Source organism: Parasteatoda tepidariorum, chromosome 5 (assembly GCF_982258835.1).
Source record: "Parasteatoda tepidariorum strain Cologne lab strain chromosome 5, Ptep-v5.0, whole genome shotgun sequence".
Lineage (NCBI taxonomy): Eukaryota > Metazoa > Arthropoda > Arachnida > Araneae > Theridiidae > Parasteatoda > Parasteatoda tepidariorum.
In genome coordinates, this window is record NC_141759.1 from 89,492,311 (window position 1) to 89,519,163 (window position 26,853).

The window sequence follows — 26,853 nt, forward strand, 5'->3', positions numbered from 1 at the left end:
AAACCGGAGCTGCAATATCAGACCTAATGTTGGAGAGTTGTTTTATTTCTTATACATCAGTACCGAAAAAATCAACTCCTACAGACATTAGTTAAAAAAACGGAATCAAATGTCAAGAGCTACTCAGTACGCAAAGAAATTAATTTTTCGATCATCATTAAACTACCAATTTAAATTCAAAATAAAATTCTTCAGTTTAATTGAAAACGGTGCCATCCGCATGCCCTGGCTTCTCTTCATCAATCGTGCTAATCTTTCGCCTTTTACTAAAGATTACCGTGGAGAGGAGCATCCTAATGAGCTTAAGCAAATTTTTGGAATCCCACTTGTTGGGATTATATGCATAAAAGTAGTTTTGAGATGTAAGGAAACGAAAGCGTAAGACGCTATTTTGAATGTACATAAAAATTCGTAATTTTTACACATCTTGAAAACATTGACCAATATCCAAGTCTTTAGTCAAACACTTTTGTATAGATCACTTTCGGAGCTCAAGTCAATTTTTTGTATCAAAACTAAGCATAATATTTCAGTTTGAAATAATTTCAGCGCATATTTTTCATTAATACAAATATTGAAAGAATACGCAAATAATTAGTAAAATAAAGAATTATTTTGGTTGCTTCAAAACCTTATTAGGTAAATATATTTGCATTATACAAAATAAACAATAATCTTGAATGAATGTCTCATTTTATCATAATTTTGGTCGTAAATTTGAAGAAGATGCAATTGTGTAATTTATATTTTATTTTAGAGCTGTGGTTATTCCTTGAATAAAGCTTACACTTGATAATTTATATCATGTTACACATGCTTTTAAAAGAGAGGAACTTCCTCCTTGCGCAGTTCAAGCTCGAAATTTTGTATTTAAATCGACTTATGTAATTTGCTTAATCTGGCGAATTTCTTTCAGCATATCTTCAATTCAAAAGATTTTTAACAGTTCATTTTTACAATAGTTTATTACAAATTCATAATAAACTTATCTTCGTTCGAAATAATTTTTTTTATAGTTAAAATCGTGTTTCGCAAATTTTTGAATTGGAGATTCATGTAATATTTTCTCTTCACCATATAGTTTCAAAGGTAATTTGATACATCCCTTTTGCGCTTTCGTTAGAAAAGACAATTAGTTTTTTTTTTAAAAAATTGAAAGAGAATAGTTAATAAAAATTGATTCATTTGAAGAATTGATTTAGGGAATACAGGGCATTAATTAAAAATTTGGAAAGCTGTATAAAATAACGCTCATTTTAATATGATTGTAGGCGTTACTCAATAAAGCATTATCAACAGCATCATTCACAATGTCGATATTTCTCTCTAAAGCATCTTAAAGAGCACTTTTAAATAAATCTGAAACGTGAGCGTTGCTCTTAAGCGAAAGACAAAAACCGTGAAAATTTCTATTTTTAAGATCTTACATAGGGAATATCAGTTCATAAAAAAATTGTGTATATTCCACACATCTCTCGTATATCCTATATAGCAAAATTTGCTACAGTAAAGTCTTGATTCCTTCAAGTAGAGCTACCTTCGGCCAATATGTAGTTAGAAACAGGAGCAAAACTGATTTTAAACCTCTCTTGAGAATAAACACAAATGTTTTTTCTTCATGATCGATAATTCATACTATCTGAGAAATTTTAATGTCAAAGATAAAATTGCATATTCTATGGTAGACATACACCAATAGTACGAAAATAATCTCTCTGGAACAGAAAAAAATATTAAAATATTTCGCTGATTTAAATGGAAAACGACAAATAAATTTTAATGACTGTCACAAATATTAAATACCTTTAATATATTTTGAGACTATTCGAATTTGATGAAAACAAATGCTTACGTGCGTCAACGTTTTATTCCGTCACTCAACATTTAAATCTTACCATAAATTAACATTAAAATCGAAAAAAGATTTTTTTAATCATATTTAAACTACCATGCTAAAAAAATAAATTCTTTTAACATATAATTCGTTTTCCTTCTTGTAATTAGCTTTGCCAAACTGTCAGTAGATGTCACGCACGAGCTGATATTTGATTGTAAGATAAGTAATAAGTATAACTGGACTTGAAATGTTATTTCAGGTGAAGAAACGCAAGGTCCTGCCCAACTTCAGAGCTTCTGTCCATTCTCTAGAACTATGGAAAGAAAGAAAATAAAACAACGCTTAAAACAATTAAAAATACTTATATGTACCCAAGTACAATAAACATGTACCAAACATTTGTAACAAAAAGCTCAATGTAACATTTCTACTGATAAACTATTTTTTAATCTCCTCAAGCTAAATGCATGTTGTCCAAATTGTGCATTGAAACAAGTGCCCAACTTGCAACCAATAGGTTGATAATGTTTATTCTATTGCAAGAGATGTTACATTTGGGAGATTTCGTTACATGATTTACAAATCAGAAAGGAAGTATCGAAAATTTTTTTAAAAACTGTTCCATGAAAACTGATTCTTAATTTTCTTCAAGTATATACTACATATTTTTTTAAATAAACACATGTATTAACTAAGATCTCAGAATCTGATACTAATCTAGTAAAATTTCTTTTCATATTAAATTCAGAAATAATTCACTATTTAGTAATATTAAAACACAAAATTAAGGTCAAGTGACAAAAATAATTTAATAAACAAAAAAAATTTGTGGTAACTCAAGTAACATAAAATAAAGTTACATTTGTTACAAAATTTTATTTTGAATAACTTCAGAAAAGTTGTATAGATCAGTTTTAAACCATTGACCATAGTACGAATTCAGGTATGAAGTACAGTGATATGAATACTTTTAATTTTAAGAAAATATTTCGATCTTTCTTTTCAAAAATATTTAAATTGACTCTTTGTATCACAATATTACTTATTTATTACTGAGCACGTGCAATTTTGAGTAGGATGTTACTGCTTTCCTAGCAAAGCTTCGACATCCCAGAGACTTCTCCTTTGCTGTACTTCTCCCCTCTATATTCTTTGGTTTAGGCTATGTTGATGCAATGATCAGTTCAAAGAAAAGTTGCAGCTTTGACTTGAGATTGTCAAAAGTAACGGAGCAGTGACTGGCCCAGTCACTGTCACAATTGCTCATACCAAAAAGTTTTCACAGGGAAAAAATTACTGCTACTGTCACTGTGACAAATTTCATTGCTACTTTCCCTGTGACATATAGACTGCTAATGTCACAGCAACTTTACTTTAAATTTCACTACTACTTCACTGAGATAAACTTCACTACTACTGTCGCTGCTCCAAAAATCACAATGAAGATGTTGCTTTTCTCAGTTTGATTTCCATTGAGTGCCAGTCGCTGCTCCATACCGTTTCTCTGGAAGCATTTCCCTTGATCTGCTGTGATAAATGTTGCCGTTATTTTTGATCGAATATCACAACGGCTAACGGCGTCCAGTTACTGTTTCAGTTTGAACGTAAAGCTTAAATCTCTGTTTTGATCATTTTAATAATTTGTTAGGATTTCTATAATTTGTGATCTAATAAAATTTTTATATAATGAAGAATCTTTAGAATAATCTTATTACAATATTTTTTCTCGCATATATTTGAATATAGTTAAATTTTTATTTACCATAAAAATTTGAAGCAAAATATATTTTTTTATCGATTTTTTTTCTTTAACTGTAACTGGATGTTTTATTATGAATATAAATTATATAGTATATATTAAAAAAAAGAAATGAGACTAAAATAAAAACAGATATATTAAGAAATCAGAAAACATGAACACATCAACAATAATTTACGTATGAAAAGTTTAAGAAATATGCTAAAATACTTAAAGTTTTCTTTACTTAAAATGTTAACCATAATTTGTCGTGCTTGAAAGAAAGTGTGTTGTGGTTATGAAGCTATCCTTGCACTCGGGAGTTCACCGGTACGAATCATGTAGGTCATGTCCCGACGAGTCATGTTCACCGGTACGAGTCATTTTTTGCTTATAAATTTATTTCTATCAAAATTTGCTTGGGTCTCAACATGTTGAAGTAAAATTTTGATAGAAATAAATTTCGCGTTGCTTTACTGCTGTAAATGCCTCAAATTTTAAAATCATCATTGAAGAAATAATACTGAGAATAAAATATTCGATAATCAAAAAAGTGTTTTGAAGTCTTAAAATAACTGAAATAAAAGTTTTTTAAAAAATAAATTCCATTTCCAAGTTCTATATTATATTTAATATCGAATTAATATCTGATTAGATTTATTTGTTATGCACCTTTTGAAACATAAAGTAATTTCTTTTGAGAACAATACTTTTTTTTTTTTAATTTCCGTCCTTTCCTGTTTTGAGGATAGTAAGTTTAGGAATTAAATAAAAAATACAGTAAAGGGAAAAGTCTAAAATATGAATTCAGAGAAATTTTTGGAGCTCACAGAATGTCATAATGGCAATGAACTTTAGTACATTCGTCGATAATACTATAGAGTTCAATCTGTGCATCTTCTTCATTACTCATAGATTTTTAATCACACATCTATGAATGCCTAACAAAAATATTGATTAATTGTAAACTACTGAAGTAAACAAGAATTATAATCGCATAAAACAGTTAAATTTTTTATGTGCATTAATAAAACCAAAACAAAGTTGTTGTTTTTTCCCCTCCGAACAACAAAATTAGGAGAGAAATTTTTTTTTTTAGTGTCCCCATCTGTTGGCTCCTATTATACTGACGGTCTCTTTAATTTATACCTAGGTGTACAAAAGTAATGCTCACCACACCATAATAAAATAAACGCATAATTATGAAAACATCGAAATTCCTCATCATAACAACAAAAATTTAAATAAACTTATGTTTTCATACCAAGCATTCTTTTCTTTTATAAAAGAAAAAAAATATTCATAAAATATAGAAAAGCTATGAAGAATTTCAATACGGTGATATTTATTTGTCTGACAAAATAACTAAAAGTGCACTTATGATTAAGTTTGCACTTTACTGTACATTTAATTAAGAATTCAATATTCTTTAAAACAATACATAGAATTAATGTCATCCTTCATCGCTTTTAATACCAATAATGACTACTAAAATTAAGAGATTATATTTTTACTGTAATAACATTATGAAAACATAAGTAGCTCGAAGAATTAAAAGTTATAATTTGTTATTTTATCTGAGATAAAATCTTTTCTTACGCTATTTTAACATATTACAAGAATAAAAAAGGTTTCATACTGGTTATTAAAAACCATACTACTATATACATACATATACATGGGATATTAAAAATCATTACTTAACATAAGAAGGACTACTAAGTATAACGATTGATTATTTTGATTGATCACATAAAATATTGATGATATCCATAACTTTGCTGAAAACTAATTATATCGTGTACTTATAAAATGCATAATCGATAACTTTATGTCAGATTTAATCAATTACAACGATTAAGCTAATTGATTTATGGAAAATATCGATTAATCTTATATCGAAATAAACACAGTAGCCGAAGTAACAAAAAACTAGCACTTTTTACCCTATTAATCTTTTCCTTACCTTCCGCGCATAGTTAGATAGATGCACAGAAAGCTTTATTTAGATGATTACACAAATGTAAGTAATTTTCTTATAATTAACAAATATATATAAAATTTGTAATTGTTTATTACTGGTACTTATACTAATAGCTTAATAATGTATTTGTGTCCCTGTTATTTCGAGGAAAATCTATAACTATCCTATTTTTGAGAGGCTACTGTCTGTTTAGTTTAATCGATGAGAATGAAAGGAAAACAATAGACTTTAGTGTTGGTATAGAACTCACTATGACTGTCAAGGTGTCAAGTTACAGTATTTCTTAGTATCTTTTTCGTTGGAAATGCCTATAAAAGAAAGAATTCTCAAAATGTTAAGTATTTTCAAAAAATGATAACAATCTTATCCTTGAAGACTTCATTATAATTAAGAAAATTAAATTTCATTCATGTTGCTCTCCGTTTTACTTACGGTGGCAATTACCATACGTAAAATCTCCGTACTGCGGTGAAGAGCTGAAAAGAGAAAGTAGGCGTTATTGTCCAACGTAGGTTCATCATATTTAAATGACTAAACTTTCAAGGAAATGGACACCAAGTGTACAGTCCGCAAAAAAAAGAAAAAGAAAAAAAAAGATATCACCCTGAATAACTTTCGTTCTAATGATCGGATTTTCACGAACTAATAGTCAATCTTAATGGTTCCCGGGGGTGACCTCAAATAAGCTAATTAATTAATGCTAATTAATTAGTGCTAACTATTAATTAAGTTACAAAATCAGACACAAAAACGTACTTTCTCTGATAAAACACATATTTTTTTTTTTACATATTTGGAATCTAGACACTTGAATTAGGGGGGGGGGGGTAGACAAAATTTTGAAAAAATTGTGTTGTAAATTGGGTAGCAATAAAGGTTTATATATTTGGCGATAGTCCAGAAAACCGCCGAAAAAAGTCGCCTGCGCAAATGAATATTTTAAGATAACCCATTGACTAATTCAAAAGCTTAATGCCTAATTTTACTAGGTTGCTAGACAACCTAGTAAAAGAACTCTGAAAAAAAAATGAAATAATGTTCTGTGATTGCTGGTAGAGGTTTAATTAATTGTTAATAAAAAATATCTCGAAGTTTCAAGGCAATAGACAATTTTTAAGCTGATTTCTGTCCAAAAAGCAACAAAAAAAATTTAATAAAGAAAAGAAAATTTGAATTGATTTATAAATTATTTATGATTTTTTAAGTTTTTAGAATTTAAATACACGAACTTTTTATCTGATATTATTTAGATATGTTGTTTTTGCTATATTTATTCGAGGATTTCTTACTAAAATCAAATTGACATAACTTATTATAGCTATATACAAAATTTTAGGGATAATCATTTTTACAGATTTAATCGAGTCTTCTACGCAAGAAAGTTTGAGGAAACAAAAAGTGCTTGAAAAAGAAAATGTAGATTGTATAGTAATTCTAATACACATTCACAAGGTTTTCTATAATTTACGATATTTCTTTTTTCTATAACTCAAGGAATTTCTGAATGTTTAGTGGCATTTTAAAAACATTGAAGCATGTTATATTTAAGAATAAGATATTGAAATAATATGTTGCATATTGTATGATTCATTGTTTAAAAAATCGCTTCATTCTGCTAGATATTTAGGTTACATGGTTTTCTTTGGATAAAAATGATTAGAAAATAGCATCCTCATGTTTTGATACATTCTGAAACTTACATTCGCAAATTCACCATAAAATGTCGCACAGCATATTCTTCAATTACGATAAGCTGCATTTACCCCCAAATACTGCTGCTATGATTATTTTTGTTTTCTTATATATATCTGATACTTTCTTTTTAAACAGAGCTCGTAAGATCCTTAAGTTACTAAAATGGGGCACAAAAACTTAAAAGATAAAATATTTAATTTCATTAACTCAAAATATCAGGTCTCAAATTTTAATTTTTAAGTTAAATATAACTTTTACAATATTGATGCTATTACGTTTTTAAAGACCACATAAATCCTGTTAAAATATAGAAATGCTTATGTTTACTTTAACGAGTGTAAAATCTTTATCAAAATAATGATCAAGACTCAAATGTAAAACGGTATAATTGATGATAAAAACTCACCTTGCCTCAAAAAATATGAAGAGGGTAGTAAAAGTTGACATGTTTCGACGTTCAAATATAATCGCCCATTCTCAAAACTTGTCAAGCTTGAATAACTTGTGACTTTTATTATTGGACACTCAAAACATGTCTATTTTTATTATCATCTATTATTTTTTAAATCAATGAAGTTTTTATATTTTCGATTCAGTTTCTTAGGATTATCTATTTAGTTACGCAACATATTAAATTATTTCACTCGATATTAAAATAAGTTTTACATAAGCTATAGGCACAGGCTCTTTGATTGAAAAAAATAATCACTACTTTCTAAAAAAATCAATGAAATTTTTTTTTTTTGCTGCAAGCCTTAAATTTCAAAAGTCGAATGTGAAAATGGAATGTCCCCAGCACAATGTTCCCCAACCTTTTTATCACTGCGGTCCTGTCAACGTTGTTTTGCTCTTTATGTATTTATTGTGGAATATAGTTTAGCGACGGTTGATTTTGGGTGGGACCAGAGTTTCATGGCCTCACCTACTGATTTATCACAAAATGGTCCTGTACAGGACCAGAAAAACACAATTTCACCTCTTTTCTCCGAGAGTCCTATGGACGCGGTAGTTATTATTGAGGATTCGAATGCCAATTTAAAAGCCGCTGTTAAAGAGGGATGTACCCCTTCCAAAAATATTTTGGATATAAGCTATCCTAACACCGGCAAAACGTATAAAAAGAAAAAGCGGAAAAATCGCCTCAAAAATACAGTTCAATCAACGGATGAAGATTGTACGGACTTAGAATCCGACGCCCCCACTGACAACTTAATCGATAAGGAAGATTTAGATTTGAACCTTATTAATGATATCGCTATACCTTTTGAAAATATGTTAATCGAAACCCTTGAGCTATTGAGAAATTCCGCTAATTTTAAAAATCTAGGTCATAAGGTCGCACAGATCCTGAATAAAATTAATGACCACCATAACCAGTTCAAAAATAAATATCTCGAACTCAAAAGCAAAATATCCAACGAAAATACCCTATTTAGTGTCCTCTCAGAAACCACCACGGAAAAAATTGATACTTTCGCCCAAGATAATAAAAATCAATTTCCTTCTATCCCATTTTTTGATCAAAATGACTCACGTGATAACAATATGGACACAAACTTTCCTGATACTTTAAACCAGAATTGCAGAGGAAATAATATTTCTTTTTCAAAAACAAAAAGGATAAAGACAGCACCGCCATCCCCAACTAGGATAAATCATACTATTAATGACTCCAAACCAGAAGACGACTTCACTCTTCAAAAGAAAATATCCAAAATACCCCCCATCGTAATCAAGGACAACAATTTCAACTGGAAGGATTTTAATAAACAACTCCAAGATAAGGATATAAAAGATTATAACGCAAAAAATAATGGTGATTACTTCACTATAAAAACCAAGAAAACAGAAGACAGATGTCGCATAATAACAATTTTAAAAGAAGCAAATATTGCCCATCACACATACAGCCTACCAGAAGAACGTACCTTTACAGTCGTCGTCAAAAAAGTACCAAAAGAATACAGTGCAGAAGATGTACAATACGAATTAGCAAAAGTAAACTCTTCTGTTATTAACGTTACTCAAATGTATAGACGAAACCATGGTAACAAAATTCCTATGCCAACTTTTGTCGCAACCCTAAACAAGGAAATCTCCAGCTGTAAAGACATTTACAATATTAAATACCTGTTCAATATGTGCATCAATGTAGAAGAATACAGAAAATCCGACCGCCCCTCACAATGCTACCGATGCCAGGATTTCTTCCACGGCCAAAGACTGTGCAACCATCCTCACCGCTGTGTAAAATGTGCAGGGAACCATGCTACCAATGAATGTACAGAAACAAATGACGAACCTCCAAAATGCAGCAACTGTGGTGGAGATCACCCAGCAAATTACAGTAAATGACCTAAATACGAAAGTATTGTTGAAAAAATGTACAATAGAACAAATAATAGAAGATCCTTCAGTAACAGAGAAAATAGAAACAATTTCAATAGTAAAACCACCAGCTCAAGATTTAGCTATGCTAATGTTGTCCAAAACAATAGCACCCGACAACCAATAAATCTGAACCCAGCATTATTACTACAACAAGCTGTGGAAGCCAGCAACAACCTTGCAAAATGCATATCCATATTCCAACAGCAACTCCTAAATAATTCACAAGCCATCCCAAACCAAGGAACTTCTAGCAGTGATCATGTGTAGAAAATTCTCCTTCACCCCATTAACCATAGCTCTATGGAATGCAAACAGCATCCTAACAAAATTCGCCGAATTTCTCGATTTCATTGCAAATTTCAACCCTGACATAATAGCAGTTACTGAAACGCACACAAAGCCCAGCCATAGACTGAAAGTACCGAACTACAACACCTTTAAATGTGACCGTATTATTCGCACAGGAGGCGGGTGCGCGATATTTATCCATAAGAAATACAAAGCATCAATATACAACCTGAGCAGTGAAAATAATAGAGAAGAAACCTCCATTTTACTACGAATAAACAACAATAATATTAAAATTTCTTGCATCTACAACCCACCGTGTAATGAATTCTCAACAGATTTTATGAAAAAACTATTCCCTCCCAATCTTCCAACGATCGCTCTTGGTGATTTTAATGCTAAAAACGACATATTGGGCTGTAGAAAAGTTAACAAACTTATAAGACAACTGCACCAGCTCATTAAAGAATTCGGACTCACAGTCTACGCTCCTGAAAAACCCACCTATCTCCATCATAGTGGAATGCACCCTCCAGACATTTTAGATTTCATGATTACAAATACAAGCTCACCTTTTGCTATTGAAACCCTAGATGAACTTAGTAGCGATCATTTCCCTGTTTGGATCACTACTACCCTCGAAATGCAGGATAACAACCAATTTAGACGAAAAACTGACTGGACTCTATACCACAACATCCTTCATCTTACCGATTCTAACGAAGATTCAGCCCCCATTTCCAATGATGATATAAACTCCTATGGTAGACATACACCAATAGTACGAAAATAATCTCTCTGGAACAGAGAAAAATATTAAAATATTTCGCTGATTTAAATGGAAAACGGCAAATAAATTTTAATGACTGTCACAAATATTAAATTCCTTTAATATATTTTGAGACTATTCGATTTTAATGAAAACAAATGCTTACGTGCGTCAACGTTTTATTCCGGCACTCAACATTTAAATCTTACCATAAATTAAGATTAAAATCGAAAAAAGATTTTTTTTATCATATTTTAAACTACCATGCTAAAAAAATAAATTCTTTTAACATATAATTCGTTTTCCTTCTCGTCCTTAGCTTTGCTTCACCTGCCTGGACAACAATACCTCAACATCTACTGAAGAAATTAAACCAATGCCAAAACAAGATCCTCAGAAAAATTACCTGTGCAAGATGGTTCATCCGGAATACCATACCAATATACATGCAGATCTCAAAATACCAACTCTATCACAGCATATATACAAGCTAAATGCAGATTTTTTCGATAAAGCCATAGAATGTAAAACAGCAAATTTTAATGAAATCTTTAAATTTGAAAATTATATCAAAGATAAAATCTACAGACCAATAGCTGCACATTTCACCTCCGACGCCTCATATCATAACTATCAAAACAAATAATTTCATCAACTTTTCTGAAAATAACGTTTACTCATGCTGATACAATTCCGAACAACTCCAAAATCAAACAAACACAGTTTAGAGCAAGCTGCTCAATTTATTTTTGATTCCTTTTTAGTTATTCAAGCAAAGAGCTTGAAACTTTCATAAAAGCAACTCCATTGCCTGCTCACATCATTGCTCAACCAAAACTGTTATAAAATTCCAGATGAATGGCATAGGGGCCGCTTCGCGGCCCAGGTGCCCAATAAAATCAAAACACTAGGACTAGGACTCGTCCTTAGCTTTGCGCAGAGGCAGTGTCGTAGCCAATGAGGTTCTACCGAGGCGTGACTACTGCTAGTTGAAAACTTTTCCCAATACCCCGCCATGTCGTCGTGAAAAACCGACGGCATAGGCAATTTTTGGGATCCTCTTCGGAGGTTTATATTCACAAGAGAAGGTACATGAAAATTAAATCTCCAAAACTAAAGCCTATGTTCTCCACCGACGTTTTAACAGGGAATGGAGTATCCATCTCGGAGAGTATTCAATTATATTTTCCGTACCACTTACACTCACTAAATGATGGTGTTGCTACCGTTACGATTGCCTTTACATCAATTAAAGGACAATATTCTATTAAGTTTTTCTTCTCGAAACTCACAAAAATTCTTACCTTTTTAATCTCAAAAAATATGTGGAAGTGCCAACCCATTATATTAATTTCTCTAAAAATGTGAATAAGAGCAGCTTTAATGCACGACGACATTGCGCACACATCTCGGAAATGAAATATTTTTTCAGGTTTTTAAATACTTTAGGAAAAATTCCAAAGACAAAACTATTAAAGATAGTAATAAACGTTACGCAAAAGCAAAATGTTAATTTCATTACATGAAATTCCTTACATCATTATAATATTTTTTTATAAGTTACGTGTGGCTCTCAGACTACTTGCAATTCATATGCTTCTATTGATTGTATTCATTACAATTTGTTTTTATTTCTGTTCAAAATATAAATACCACAAAATAAAAATACCTTAATAGTTTAGTAATTCAACACTCGCACTTTTGGCATACTTACCTGGTACTGGAGTAGCCTTGATCACCGAGGAGGCTTTCCCGAGCAGAGACCTTTCATTGCACTGCGACAGGTTGACGCTCGCCACATCCACAAATTGTGGTTGCTTGGGGTGCAAAATTTTTGGTAGTTGGGACTGCGTTCGCGCTGTCCCTATTTCGAGACAAAAAAGATAGAACTTAACATAACATCGGAGTTAGAAGTATGTGCAGAGGCGAGAGAAAATTTGAGTCAATATCACCTTGTTAATGAAGACAACTACCGATCTGTTTCCCTTACTTTCTATTCCAATGTTTCATAATATACTCTTAGCCGTGTGTTATTCATTCAATGTGTTAGATACATCCCATTTGCGCTTTCGTAAGGAAAGACAATTAATTTTTTTTTTTAAAAATTGAAAGAAAATACTTAATAAAAATTGATTCATTTGAAGAATTGATTTAGGGAATACAGGACATTAATTAAAAATTTGGAAAGCTGTATAAAGTTACTCAATAAAGCATTATCAACAGCATCATTCACAATGTCGATATTTCTCTCTAAAGCATCTTAAAGAGCACTTTTAAATAAATCTGAAACGTGAGCGTTGTTCTTAAGCGAAAGACAAAAACCGAGAAAATTTCTATTTTTAAGATCTTACATAGGGAATATCAGTGCAAAAAAAAAAACAAAAAAAAAATTGTGTATATTCCACATATCTCTCGTATATTCTATATAGCAAAATTTGCTACAGTAAAGTATTGATTCCTTTAAGTAGAGCTACCTTCGGCCAATATGACGTTAGAAACAGGAGCAAAACTGATTTTAAACCTCTCTTGAGAATAAACACAAATGGTTTTTTTCATGATCGATACTTCATACTATCTGAGAAATTTTAATGTCAAAGATAAAATTGCATATTCTATGGAAGACATACACCAATAGCACGAAAATAATCTCTCTGGAACAGAGAAAAATATTAAAATATTTCGCTGATTTAAATGGAAAACGGCAAATAAATTTCAATGACTGTCACAAATATTAAATTCCTTTAAAATATTTTGAGACTATTCGATTTTGATGAAAACAAATGCTTACGTGCGTCAACGTTTTATTCCGGCACTCAACATTTAAATCTTACCATAAATTAGCATTAAAATCGAAAAAAGATTTTTTTTTTTTATCATATTTTAAACTACCATGCTAAAAAAATAAATTCTTTTAACATATAATTCGTTTTCCTTGTCGTCTTTAGCTTTGCGCAGAGGCAGTGTCGTAGCCAATGAGGTTCTACCGAGGCGTGACTATTGCTAGTTGAAAACTTTTCCCAATACCCCGCCATGTCGTCGTGAAAAACCGACGGCATAGGCAATTTTTGGGATCCTCTTCGGAGGTTTATATTCACAAGAGAAGGTACATGAAAATTAAATCTCCAAAACTAAAGCCTATGTTCTCCACCGACGTTTTAACAGGGAATGGAGTATCCATCTCGGAGAGTATTCAATTATATTTTCCGTACCACTTACACTCACTAAATGATGGTGTTGCTACCGTTACGATTGCCTTTACATCAATTAAAGGACAATATTCTATTAAGTTTTTCTTCTCGAAACTCACAAAAATTCTTACCTTTTTAATCTCAAAAAATATGTGGAAGTGCCAACCCATTATATTAATTTCTCTAAAAATGTGAATAAGAGCAGCTTTAATGCACGACGACATTGCGCACACATCTCGGAAATGAAATATTTTTTCAGGTTTTTAAATACTTTAGGAAAAATTCCAAAGACAAAACTATTAAAGATAGTAATAAACGTTACGCAAAAGCAAAATGTTAATTTCATTACATGAAATTCCTTACATCATTATAATATTTTTTTATAAGTTACGTGTGGCTCTCAGACTACTTGCAATTCATATGCTTCTATTGATTGTATTCATTACAATTTGTTTTTATTTCTGTTCAAAATATAAATACCACAAAATAAAAATACCTTAATAGTTTAGTAATTCAACACTCGCACTTTTGGCATACTTACCTGGTACTGGAGTAGCCTTGATCACCGAGGAGGCTTTCCCGAGCAGAGACCTTTCATTGCACTGCGACAGGTTGACGCTCGCCACATCCACAAATTGTGGTTGCTTGGGGTGCAAAATTTTTGGTAGTTGGGACTGCGTTCGCGCTGTCCCTATTTCGAGACAAAAAAGATAGAACTTAACATAACATCGGAGTTAGAAGTATGTGCAGAGGCGAGAGAAAATTTGAGTCAATATCACCTTGTTAATGAAGACAACTACCGATCTGTTTCCCTTACTTTCTATTCCAATGTTTCATAATATACTCTTAGCCGTGTGTTATTCATTCAATGTGTTAGATACATCCCATTTGCGCTTTCGTAAGGAAAGACAATTAATTTTTTTTTTTAAAAATTGAAAGAAAATACTTAATAAAAATTGATTCATTTGAAGAATTGATTTAGGGAATACAGGACATTAATTAAAAATTTGGAAAGCTGTATAAAGTTACTCAATAAAGCATTATCAACAGCATCATTCACAATGTCGATATTTCTCTCTAAAGCATCTTAAAGAGCACTTTTAAATAAATCTGAAACGTGAGCGTTGTTCTTAAGCGAAAGACAAAAACCGAGAAAATTTCTATTTTTAAGATCTTACATAGGGAATATCAGTGCAAAAAAAAAACAAAAAAAAAATTGTGTATATTCCACATATCTCTCGTATATTCTATATAGCAAAATTTGCTACAGTAAAGTATTGATTCCTTTAAGTAGAGCTACCTTCGGCCAATATGACGTTAGAAACAGGAGCAAAACTGATTTTAAACCTCTCTTGAGAATAAACACAAATGGTTTTTTTCATGATCGATACTTCATACTATCTGAGAAATTTTAATGTCAAAGATAAAATTGCATATTCTATGGAAGACATACACCAATAGCACGAAAATAATCTCTCTGGAACAGAGAAAAATATTAAAATATTTCGCTGATTTAAATGGAAAACGGCAAATAAATTTCAATGACTGTCACAAATATTAAATTCCTTTAAAATATTTTGAGACTATTCGATTTTGATGAAAACAAATGCTTACGTGCGTCAACGTTTTATTCCGGCACTCAACATTTAAATCTTACCATAAATTAGCATTAAAATCGAAAAAAGATTTTTTTTTTATCATATTTTAAACTACCATGCTAAAAAAATAAATTCTTTTAACATATAATTCGTTTTCCTTGTCGTCTTTAGCTTTGCGCAGAGGCAGTGTCGTAGCCAATGAGGTTCTACCGAGGCGTGACTATTGCTAGTTGAAAACTTTTCCCAATACCCCGCCATGTCGTTGTGAAAAACCGACGGCATAGGCAATTTTTGGGATCCTCTTCGGAGGTTTATATTCACAAGAGAAGGTACATGAAAATTAAATCTCCAAAACTAAAGCCTATGTTCTCCACCGACGTTTTAACAGGGAATGGAGTATCCATCTCGGAGAGTATTCAATTATATTTTCCGTACCACTTACACTCACTAAATGATGGTGTTGCTACCGTTACGATTGCCTTTACATCAATTAAAGGACAATATTCTATTAAGTTTTTCTTCTCGAAACTCACAAAAATTCTTACCTTTTTAATTTTAAAAAAATATGTGGAAGTGCCAACCCATTATATTAATTTCTCTAAAAATGTGAATAAGAGCAGCTTTAATGCACGACGACATTGCGCACACATCTCGGAAATGAAATATTTTTTCAGGTTTTTAAATACTTTAGGAAAAATTCCAAAGACAAAACTATTAAAGATAGTAATAAACGTTACGCAAAAGCAAAATGTTAATTTCATTACATGAAATTCCTTACATCATTATAATATTTTTTTATAAGTTACGTGTGGCTCTCAGACTACTTGCAATTCATATGCTTCTATTGATTGTATTCATTACAATTTGTTTTTATTTCTGTTCAAAATATAAATACCACAAAAATAAAAATACTTTAATAGTTTAGTAATTCAACACTCGCACTTTTGGCATACTTACCTGGTACTGGAGTAGCCTTGATCACCGAGGAGGCTTTCCCGAGCAGAGACCTTTCATTGCACTGCGACAGGTTGACGCTCGCCACATCCACAAATTGTGGTTGCTTGGGGTGCAAAATTTTTGGTAGTTGGGACTGCGTTCGCGCTGTCCCTATTTCGAGACAAAAAAGATAGAACTTAACATAACATCGGAGTTAGAAGTATGTGCAGAGGCGAGAGAAAATTTGAGTCAATATCACCTTGTTAATGAAGACAACTACCGATCTGTTTCCCTTACTTTCTATTCCAATGTTTCATAATATACTCTTAGCCGTGTGTTATTCATTCAATGTGTTAGATACATCCCATTTGCGCTTTCGTAAGGAAAGACAATTAATTTTTTTTTTTAAAAATTGAAAGAAAATACTTAATAAAAATTGATTCATTTGAAGAATTGATTTAGGGAATACAGGACATTAATTAAAAATTTGGAAAGCTGTATAAAGTTACTCAATAAAGCATTATCAACAGCATCATTCACAATGTCGATATTTCTCTCTAAAGCATCTTAAAGAGCACTTTTAAATAAATCTGAAACGTGAGCGTTGTTCTTAAGCGAAAGACAAAAACCGAGAAAATTTCTATTTTTAAGATCTTACATAGCGAATATCAGTGCAAAAAAAAAACAAAAAAAAATTGTGTATATTCCACATATCTCTCGTATATTCTAGATAGCAAAATTTGCTACAGTAAAGTATTGATTTCTTTAAGTAGAGTTACCTTCGGCCAATATGACGTTAGAAACAGGAGCAAAACTGATTTTAAACCTCTCTTGAGAATAAACACAAATGGTTTTTTTCATGATCGATACTTCATACTATCTGAGAAATTTTAATGTCAAAGATAAAATTGCATATTCTATGGAAGACATACACCAATAGCACGAAAATAATCTCTCTGGAACAGAGAAAAATATTAAAATATTTCGCTGATTTAAATGGAAAACGGCAAATAAATTTCAATGACTGTCACAAATATTAAATTCCTTTAATATATTTTGAGACTATTCGATTTTGATGAAAACAAATGCTTACGTGCGTCAACGTTTTATTCCGGCACTCAACATTTAAATCTTACCATAAATTAACATTAAAATCGAAAAAAGATTTTTTTTTATCATATTTTAAACTACCATGCTAAAAAAAATAAATTCTTTTAACATATAATTCGCTTTCCTTGTCGTCTTTAGCTTTGCGCAGAGGCAGTGTCGTAGCCAATGAGGTTCTACCGAGGCGTGACTATTGCTAGTTGAAAACTTTTCCCAATACCCCGCCATGTCGTTGTGAAAAACCGACGGCATAGGCAATTTTTGGGATCCTCTTCGGAGGTTTATATTCACAAGAGAAGGTACATGAAATTTAAATCTCCAAAACTAAAGCCTATGTTCTCCACCGACGTTTTAACAGGGAATGGAGTATCCATCTCGGAGAGTATTCAATTATATTTTCCGTACCACTTACACTCACTAAATGATGGTGTTGCTACCGTTACGATTGCCTTTACATCAATTAAAGGACAATATTCTATTAAGTTTTTCTTCTCGAAACTCACAAAAATTCTTACCTTTTTAATCTCAAAAAATATGTGGAAGTGCCAACCCATTATATTAATTTCTCTAAAAATGTGAATAAGAGCAGCTTTAATGCACGACGACATTGCGCACACATCTCGGAAATGAAATATTTTTTCAGGTTTTTAAATACTTTAGGAAAAATTCCAAAGACAAAACTATTAAAGATAGTAATAAACGTTACGCAAAAGCAAAATGTTAATTTCATTACATGAAATTCCTTACATCATTATAATATTTTTTTATAAGTTACGTGTGGCTCTCAGACTACCTGCAATTCATATGCTTCTATTGATGTTACAATTTGTTTTTATTTCTGTTCAAAATATAAATACCACAAAAATAAAAATACTTTAATAGTTTAGTAATTCAACACTCGCACTTTTGGCATACTTACCTGGTACTGGAGTAGCCTTGATCACCGAGGAGGCTTTCCCGAGCAGAGACCTTTCATTGCACTGCGACAGGTTGACGCTCGCCACATCCACAAATTGTGGTTGCTTGGGGTGCAAAATTTTTGGTAGTTGGGACTGCGTTCGCGCTGTCTCTATTTCGAGACAAAAAAGATAGAACTTAACATAACATCGGAGTTAGAAGTATGTGCAGAGGCGAGAGAAAATTTGAGTCAATATCACCTTGTTAATGAAGACAACTACCGATCTGTTTCCCTTACTTTCTATTCCAATGTTTCATAATATACTCTTAGCCGTGTGTTATTCATTCAATGTGTTAGATACATCCCATTTGCGCTTTCGTAAGGAAAGACAATTAATTTTTTTTTTTAAAAATTGAAAGAAAATACTTAATAAAAATTGATTCATTTGAAGAATTGATTTAGGGAATACAGGACATTAATTAAAAATTTGGAAAGATGTATAAAGTTACTCAATAAAGCATTATCAACAGCATCATTCACAATGTCGATATTTCTCTCTAAAGCATCTTAAAGAGCACTTTTAAATAAATCTGAAACGTGAGCGTTGTTCTTAAGCGAAAGACAAAAACCGAGAAAATTTCTATTTTTAAGATCTTACATAGGGAATATCAGTGCAAAAAAAAAACAAAAAAAAATTGTGTATATTCCACATATCTCTCGTATATTCTAGATAGCAAAATTTGCTACAGTAAAGTATTGATTTCTTTAAGTAGAGTTACCTTCGGCCAATATGACGTTAGAAACAGGAGCAAAACTGATTTTAAACCTCTCTTGAGAATAAACACAAATGGTTTTTTTCATGATCGATACTTCATACTATCTGAGAAATTTTAATGTCAAAGATAAAATTGCATATTCTATGGAAGACATACACCAATAGCACGAAAATAATCTCTCTGGAACAGAGAAAAATATTAAAATATTTCGCTGATTTAAATGGAAAACGGCAAATAAATTTCAATGACTGTCACAAATATTAAATTCCTTTAATATATTTTGAGACTATTCGATTTTGATGAAAACAAATGCTTACGTGCGTCAACGTTTTATTCCGGCACTCAACATTTAAATCTTACCATAAATTAACATTAAAATCGAAAAAAGATTTTTTTTTATCATATTTTAAACTACCATGCTAAAAAAAATAAATTCTTTTAACATATAATTCGTTTTCCTTGTCTTCTTTAGCTTTGCGCAGAGGCAGTGTCGTAGCCAATGAGGTTCTACCGAGGCGTGACTATTGCTAGTTGAAAACTTTTCCCAATACCCCGCCATGTCGTTGTGAAAAACCGACGGCATAGGCAATTTTTGGGATCCTCTTCGGAGGTTTATATTCACAAGAGAAGGTACATGAAAATTAAATCTCCAAAACTAAAGCCTATGTTCTCCACCGACGTTTTAACAGGGAATGGAGTATCCATCTCGGAGAGTATTCAATTATATTTTCCGTACCACTTACACTCACTAAATGATGGTGTTGCTACCGTTACGATTGCCTTTACATCAATTAAAGGACAATATTCTATTAAGTTTTTCTTCTCGAAACTCACAAAAATTCTTACCTTTTTAATCTCAAAAAATATGTGGAAGTGCCAACCCATTATATTAATTTCTCTAAAAATGTGAATAAGAGCAGCTTTAATGCACGACGACATTGCGCACACATCTCGGAAATGAAATATTTTTTCAGGTTTTTAAATACTTTAGGAAAAATTCCAAAGACAAAACTATTAAAGATAGTAATAAACGTTACGCAAAAGCAAAATGTTAATTTCATTACACGAAATTCCTTACATCATTATAATATTTTTTTATAAGTTACGTGTGGCTCTCAGACTACCTGCAATTCATATGCTTCTATTGATGTTACAATTTGTTTTTATTTCTGTTCAAAATATAAATACCACAAAAATAAAAATACTTTAATAGTTTAGTAATTCAACACTCGCACTTTTGGCATACTTACCTGGTACTGGAGTAGCCTTGATCACCGAGGAGGCTTTCCCGAGCAGAGACCTTTCATTGCACTGCGACAGGTTGACGCTCGCCACATCCACAAATTGTGGTTGCTTGGGGTGCAAAATTTTTGGTAGTTGGGACTGCGTTCGCGCTGTCTCTATTTCGAGACAAAAAAGATAGAACTTAACATAACATCGGAGTTAGAAGTATGTGCAGAGGCGAGAGAAAATTTGAGTCAATATCACCTTGTTAATGAAGACAACTACCGATCTGTTTCCCTTTTACTTTCTATTCCAATGTTTCATAATATACTCTTAGCCGTGTGTTTTTCATTCAATGTGTTAGATACATCCCATTTGCGCTTTCGTAAGGAAAGACAATTAGTTTTTTTTTTTAAAAATTGAAAGAAAATACTTAATAAAAATTGATTTATTTGAAGAATTGATTTAGGGAATACAGGACATTAATTAAAAATTTGGAAAGCTGTATAAAATAACTCTTATTTTAATATGATTGTAGGCGTTACTCAATAAAGCATTATCAACAGCATCATTCACAATGTCGATATTTCTCTCTAAAGCATCATAAAGAGCATTTTTAAATAAATCTGAAACGTGAGCGTTGTTCTTAAGCGAAAGACAAAAACCGAGAAAATTTCTATTTTTAAGATCTTACATAGCGAATATCAGTGCAAAAAAAAAACAAAAAAAAATTGTGTATATTCCACATATCTCTCGTATATTCTAGATAGCAAAATTTGCTACAGTAAAGTATTGATTTCTTTAAGTAGAGCTACCTTCGGCCAATATGACGTTAGAAACAGGAGCAAAACTGATTTTAAACCTCTCTTGAGAATAAACACAAATGGTTTTTTTCATGATCAATACTTCATACTATCTGAGAAATTTTAATGTCAAAGATAAAATTGCATATTCTATGGAAGACATACACCAATAGCACGAAAATAATCTCTCTGGAACAGAGAAAAATATTAAAATATTTCGCTGATTTAAATGGAAAACGGCAAATAAATTTCAATGACTGTCACAAATATTAAATTCCTTTAATATATTTTGAGACTATTCGATTTTGATGAAAACAAATGCTTACGTGCGTCAACGTTTTATTCCGGCACTCAACATTTAAATCTTACCATAAATTAACATTAAAATCGAAAAAAGATTTTTTTTTTATCATTTTTTAAACTACCATGCTAAAAAAATAAATTCTTTTAACATATAATTCGTTTTCCTTGTCGTCTTTAGCTTTGTGCAGAGGCAGTGTCGTAGCCAATGAGGTTCTACCGAGGCGTGACTATTGCTAGTTGAAAACTTTTCCCAATACCCCGCCATGTCGTTGTGAAAAACCGACGGCATAGGCAATTTTTGGGAGCCTCTTCGGAGGTTTATATTCACAAGAGAAGGTACATGAAAATTAAATCTCCAAAACTAAAGCCTATGTTCTCCACCGACGTTTTAACAGGGAATGGAGTATCCATCTCGGAGAGTATTCAATTATATTTTCCGTACCACTTACACTCACTAAATGATGGTGTTGCTACCGTTACGATTGCCTTTACATCAATTAAAGGACAATATTCTATTAAGTTTTTCTTCTCGAAACTCACAAAAATTCTTACCTTTTTAATCTCAAAAATATGTGGAAGTGCCTACCCATTATATTAATTTCTCTAAAAATGAGCAGCTTTAATGCACGACGACATTGCGCACACATCTCGGAAATGAAATATTTTTTCAGGTTTTTAAATACTTTAGAAAAAATATTAAAGACAAAACTATTAAAGATAGTAATAAACGTTACGCAGAAGCAAAATGTTAATTTCATTAAATGAAATTCCATACATCATTATAATATTTTCTTATAAGTTACGTGTGGCTCTCAGACTACTTGCAATTCATATGCTTCTATTGATGTTACAATTTGTTTTTTTTTCTGTTCAAAATATAAATACCACAAAAATAAAAATACTTTAATAGTTTAGTAATTCAACACTCGCACTTTTGGCATACTTACCTGGTACTGGAGTAGCCTTGATTCCATACCTGCCAACTTTCGCTCTTTCTGAGAATGAATTTTCCACGTGGTAGTAAAACAATTACAGAAAAACAACCTTACTCAAAAATATATTTATATTTTGACTAAGTTAAAATTCGCTATCGTTAAGATTAATATGCTTTGATATATTTGTTGTAATTATTTAAACGTAGTGGTGGTCAAACTCATCTAAAATTATTATTATAATTTAAAAATTTTAATGACATGACATGAGTTTCGTGGTACCACTTTAAATACAAAATTAAAATCTTCCGGAAGAGTTGGCAGGTATGAATATCCACTCGATTTGGCAATCTCTTCCCGAACTGGTTGAACAGTTAATCTAGGATATGTTTAGTTGGAAGTGGAAGATTATTTAAAGGAAATTGAAAATCCGCTGTGTTACTGTTGTTTAATTAAGCAAGCACGTTTAGAAACCATAGTGATGTAAATAAATGAATTTAAAGTCTTCCACTTTTCAATACAATATAGACCGCAGAGTATTCATATTGCGTGAAATACTATTAAAATGAATACTAACTACTTTTAACGTTAGTTGAGTAAAGAAACAAATTTCAAACGCAAAAAAATGTATCTAATCTGATAGGTGCAAATTCTTCGCGAGACCGTCAACGCACGCTATGATAATGTGTCTGTGGCTGACCGTTTAAAAGATCTACGTCTGATGCTCGGAAAAATCAGTGCGAAATCGATCGAATTGTTCCTGAGAAATCGAATTATAAATATCTCACTTTTTTAAAATTCGATTTCACCGGTATAAAGTATGTTTTCGTGTCTGATTTCGCAACTTAAAATATCGTCTGAATTAAATAATTAGCTTATTTGAGGTCGCCCCCTCAAATCATTAAGATTTAGTCCTAGAACATGAAGATCCGATCATTAGACCAAAAAAGTGAGTTCACAGAAAAAGTGAGTTCATTTAAACCTAAGGTAAGCCATGAAAGTCGAATCGTTCCTGATCGATCGATTTGTTCCTGAGAAATCGAATTATAAATATCTCACTTTTTTAAAATTCGATTTCACCGGTATAAAGTATGTTTTCGTGTCTGATTTCGCAACTTAAAATATCGTCTGAATTAAATAATTAGCTTATTTGAGGTCGCCCCCTCAAATCATTAAGATTTAGTCCTAGAACATGAAGATCCGATCATTAGACCAAAAAAGTGAGTTCGCAGAAAAAGTGAGTTCAATTAAACCTAAGGTAAGCCATGAAAGTCGAATCGTTCCTGATCGATCGAATTGTTCCTGAGAAATCGAATTATAAATATCTCACTTTTTTAAAATTCGATTTCACCGGTATAAAGTATGTTTTCGTGTCTGATTTCGCAACTTAAAATATCGTCTGAATTAAATAATTAGCTTATTTGAGGTCGCCCCCTCAAATCATTAAGATTTTGTCCTAGAACATGAAGATCCGATCATTAGACCAAAAAAGTGAGTTCACAGAAAAAGTGAGTTCAATTAAACCTAAGGTAAGCCATGAAAGTTTAAATACTGAAAGGAAATTTTTAAAGATCGAAAAGTAATGAAATTTTCAAAGATCAAAATGAAAAGAAATTATGACTAGATAACCTACGATTACGCATTGGAGAAGTTGTCTTCCAATAAATTGCTTGCATTTTGAAATTTTTTTTTTCAGTATTTGAAACTTAATGACTTACTCTAGGTTTGTCTAAACTCACTTTCTCTAGACTTTAAATTAGTTATGGAAGTGAAAGAGAATTTGTGATGAAAGCGTTCATCCGCGGTATGGCGTCCCCTTATTATTTGTCAGGGTTGAAAGTCCTCTCGTTCGTTTGATGTGGAAGTTTGGAGAGGGAAATATCAACTTTGGTGATGCTCCCGTCAAGTACCACGACATTTGGTGCTATTAGTGGTGTCAAATTTACGTGGCACTCCTGACATGGCTGTTAGTTTTTGAAGTTATACTTCTTATGCGACTTCCAACAAGGTTGCGTTAAACGTTTAACGCTACATTTTTATTGGCCGGGAAATCACGTGGTAGGATCCTGTTTTCCCTCATTCATTTCCATATTGTTTTGGCTCTCACTAGCATAAAAATAATAAAAGTATTGTTTTTCTATAAATAATTTTTTAGTTTGTTTTGATACACATATAATTTAATAGGGTAGTATTTTTTATTTTCAAATTTATTGGATGACAATTGTAAAAAATGAGTGAAAACAATCCCACGGACAATGCGACGGATTTAAGGTTATGTCAAGGTACGTCTCTGGTGAATATCAATTGATTGTTAGGTTTTCTCTTTCGAAATTACATTATGACGCATTCACATACATTATTAATACAAATACAATTTCCATGGCGAGACGATGAAGCAACCACAAGCACTTCCACTGGTTCAAGAGGTCCACGAGGGAAAAATGCACAATATTACCGTTATTACAGAGCACGGAAGCGAGCGGAGCAGGAAAAACAGTCGTTGAATAGAACTAGTGATCCTACTACGACTGCTGATTCTTCTACAATTGACGTCGCAGGTTGCGAAGTTTAACTTCTTCCGCGCAGAGGGACTCCACGCACTATTTTTTTTTTTTTTTTTTTTTTTTTTTTTTTTTTTTTTTAAATTTTGAATGCCTACCTGTGTTAACATTTCGTCAATTCAGGGATTTTACAGGACAGATTCGTTGGCTACTCTTTCAGAGGTACCGCGACGTTTGGTGCTATTAGTGCTGTCAAATTTACGTGGCACTCCTGACATGGCTGTTAGTTTCTTATTTGTTTTTTTTTTTTTTTTTATTTCGAATGCCTACCTGTGTTAACATTTCGTCAATTCAGGGATTTTACAAGACAGATTCGTTGTCTACTCTTTCAGAGGTACCACGACATTTGGTGCTGTTAGTGTTGTCAAATTTACATGGCACTCCTGACATGGCTGTTAGTTTTTACTTGTTTTTTTATTTTTTATTTCGAATGCCTACCTGTGTTAACATTTCGTCAATTCAGGGATTTTACAAGACAGATTCGTTGTCTACTCTTTCAGAGGTACCACGACATTTGGTGCTGTTAGTATTGTCAAATTTACGTGGCACTCCTGACATGGCTGTTAGTTTTTTATTTGTTTTTTTTTTTTTTAATTTCGAATGCCTACCTGTGTTAACATTTCGTCAATTCAGGGATTTTACAGGACAGATTCGTTGGCAACTCTTTCAGAGGCACCATATTAGGTAGACCAACGTTGCTCCCACAGTAAGGACATATGGTACAAAGAATGAAGGAATATCCATACCTTGCCCGAAAATCGAACCCAGAACCTTTCGATGCAAGGCCAGTTCACTAACCCCTACACAGTCCTGTCTGCAGCTGTTAAAATATATAACCCTAAATAACGCTGTGGGGTCTTGGGCATTCTTGGTGTGTCTGTACGATAGGATGTTCATAGATTGCATTTTTAGGACATCGTTAGAAAGGCTGCCTCAAAATGCGGTAAACTTACACGCTTCACAAATTGGCCTTAGATTTTTTTCCAAATATTTAAACAGGATTAGAAAATAGTTTGAATAATTTTCATTTGAATTAATTTCATTTGATTCTTTTCAGATAAAATATTAAAATTAACGGCTTTATAAGTAAAATTTTGAGAAAATGAAATTTCATATACTAGTCACGCCGCACTGTGGAACAAAAATAATTTTTCGCTGTCAAAAATAAAAAAAATGAAGTTATAGGGAAAAAAAAATCTCAATATGGTTTTTTGTAGTAAAATGTCCAAGGAATATGACAGTGCACTTTGTTTTTTTTGGTTTATTAATGGAAATAGCAATTAAATGAAAACAAAGTCGAAATAAAAATAATTAAATTTTTCAGTTAAATTTTTATTAATATGATAAATCCTTATAGTAAATAAAAATATTAAAACTATGCATGATTTATACATAAATGTATTTCTAAGATATTTATGAATTCATTATTTTACATAAATACTATTAAAACCAGAGCCATTTCCCTATTTCTGCCCTGTACAATGAAATTGTAACTCTAGAGTTTTCTATAAAAAAAGCCTTACGCTGCCGAGGTAAAAAAAAAATGTGTACATTTGTTTGGTATATATACTCTCTCTTTCTCTTTATTTAACTAAAACTGGGTGCCTGGGCCGCGCAGCGGCCCCTAACCCATTCATCATGAAGTATTTACAAGTTGAATTAAAAAACATTTTGAATTATGCAGCATTTAGGTAGCATTACAGAAGATCAAGCATATTTGCTTGATAAATTAAACATGATTTGATATTTAATATAAGTCATGATTTATGCAATAATCAGAAATTTTCGTGAATATAAAAAGCACAATTGATATTTAAGCATTGAT

The 26,853-nt window shown here is 31.7% G+C and overlaps 12 non-coding genes across 12 annotated transcripts; all 12 read left to right on the forward strand.

The window, feature by feature from the left end:
* Positions 1–220: 220 nt before the first annotated feature.
* On the forward strand, positions 221–338 carry LOC147809637 (U5 spliceosomal RNA). Its single transcript, XR_015434393.1, has one exon. It is a non-coding gene; the product is annotated as a U5 spliceosomal RNA (small nuclear RNA).
* Positions 339–11,630: 11,292 nt separating this feature from the next.
* Positions 11,631–11,771, forward strand: LOC147809638 (U4 spliceosomal RNA). The gene has a single exon (XR_015434431.1). It is a non-coding gene; the product is annotated as a U4 spliceosomal RNA (small nuclear RNA).
* A 637-nt stretch (positions 11,772–12,408) lies between these two features.
* On the forward strand, positions 12,409–12,570 carry LOC147809639 (U1 spliceosomal RNA). The gene has a single exon (XR_015434447.1). It is a non-coding gene; the product is annotated as a U1 spliceosomal RNA (small nuclear RNA).
* A 1,075-nt stretch (positions 12,571–13,645) lies between these two features.
* On the forward strand, positions 13,646–13,786 carry LOC122272211 (U4 spliceosomal RNA). The gene has a single exon (XR_006226855.2). It is a non-coding gene; the product is annotated as a U4 spliceosomal RNA (small nuclear RNA).
* Positions 13,787–14,423: 637 nt separating this feature from the next.
* Positions 14,424–14,585, forward strand: LOC147809640 (U1 spliceosomal RNA). The gene has a single exon (XR_015434449.1). It is a non-coding gene; the product is annotated as a U1 spliceosomal RNA (small nuclear RNA).
* Positions 14,586–15,657: 1,072 nt separating this feature from the next.
* LOC147809641 (U4 spliceosomal RNA) lies at positions 15,658–15,798 on the forward strand. The gene has a single exon (XR_015434426.1). It is a non-coding gene; the product is annotated as a U4 spliceosomal RNA (small nuclear RNA).
* A 639-nt stretch (positions 15,799–16,437) lies between these two features.
* Positions 16,438–16,599, forward strand: LOC147809642 (U1 spliceosomal RNA). Its single transcript, XR_015434451.1, has one exon. It is a non-coding gene; the product is annotated as a U1 spliceosomal RNA (small nuclear RNA).
* Positions 16,600–17,670: 1,071 nt separating this feature from the next.
* LOC147809643 (U4 spliceosomal RNA) lies at positions 17,671–17,811 on the forward strand. The gene has a single exon (XR_015434427.1). It is a non-coding gene; the product is annotated as a U4 spliceosomal RNA (small nuclear RNA).
* A 631-nt stretch (positions 17,812–18,442) lies between these two features.
* Positions 18,443–18,604, forward strand: LOC147809644 (U1 spliceosomal RNA). Its single transcript, XR_015434460.1, has one exon. It is a non-coding gene; the product is annotated as a U1 spliceosomal RNA (small nuclear RNA).
* Positions 18,605–19,675: 1,071 nt separating this feature from the next.
* Positions 19,676–19,816, forward strand: LOC147809645 (U4 spliceosomal RNA). Its single transcript, XR_015434428.1, has one exon. It is a non-coding gene; the product is annotated as a U4 spliceosomal RNA (small nuclear RNA).
* Positions 19,817–20,447: 631 nt separating this feature from the next.
* Positions 20,448–20,609, forward strand: LOC147809646 (U1 spliceosomal RNA). The gene has a single exon (XR_015434461.1). It is a non-coding gene; the product is annotated as a U1 spliceosomal RNA (small nuclear RNA).
* Positions 20,610–21,711: 1,102 nt separating this feature from the next.
* Positions 21,712–21,852, forward strand: LOC147809647 (U4 spliceosomal RNA). Its single transcript, XR_015434425.1, has one exon. It is a non-coding gene; the product is annotated as a U4 spliceosomal RNA (small nuclear RNA).
* Positions 21,853–26,853: the final 5,001 nt, after the last annotated feature.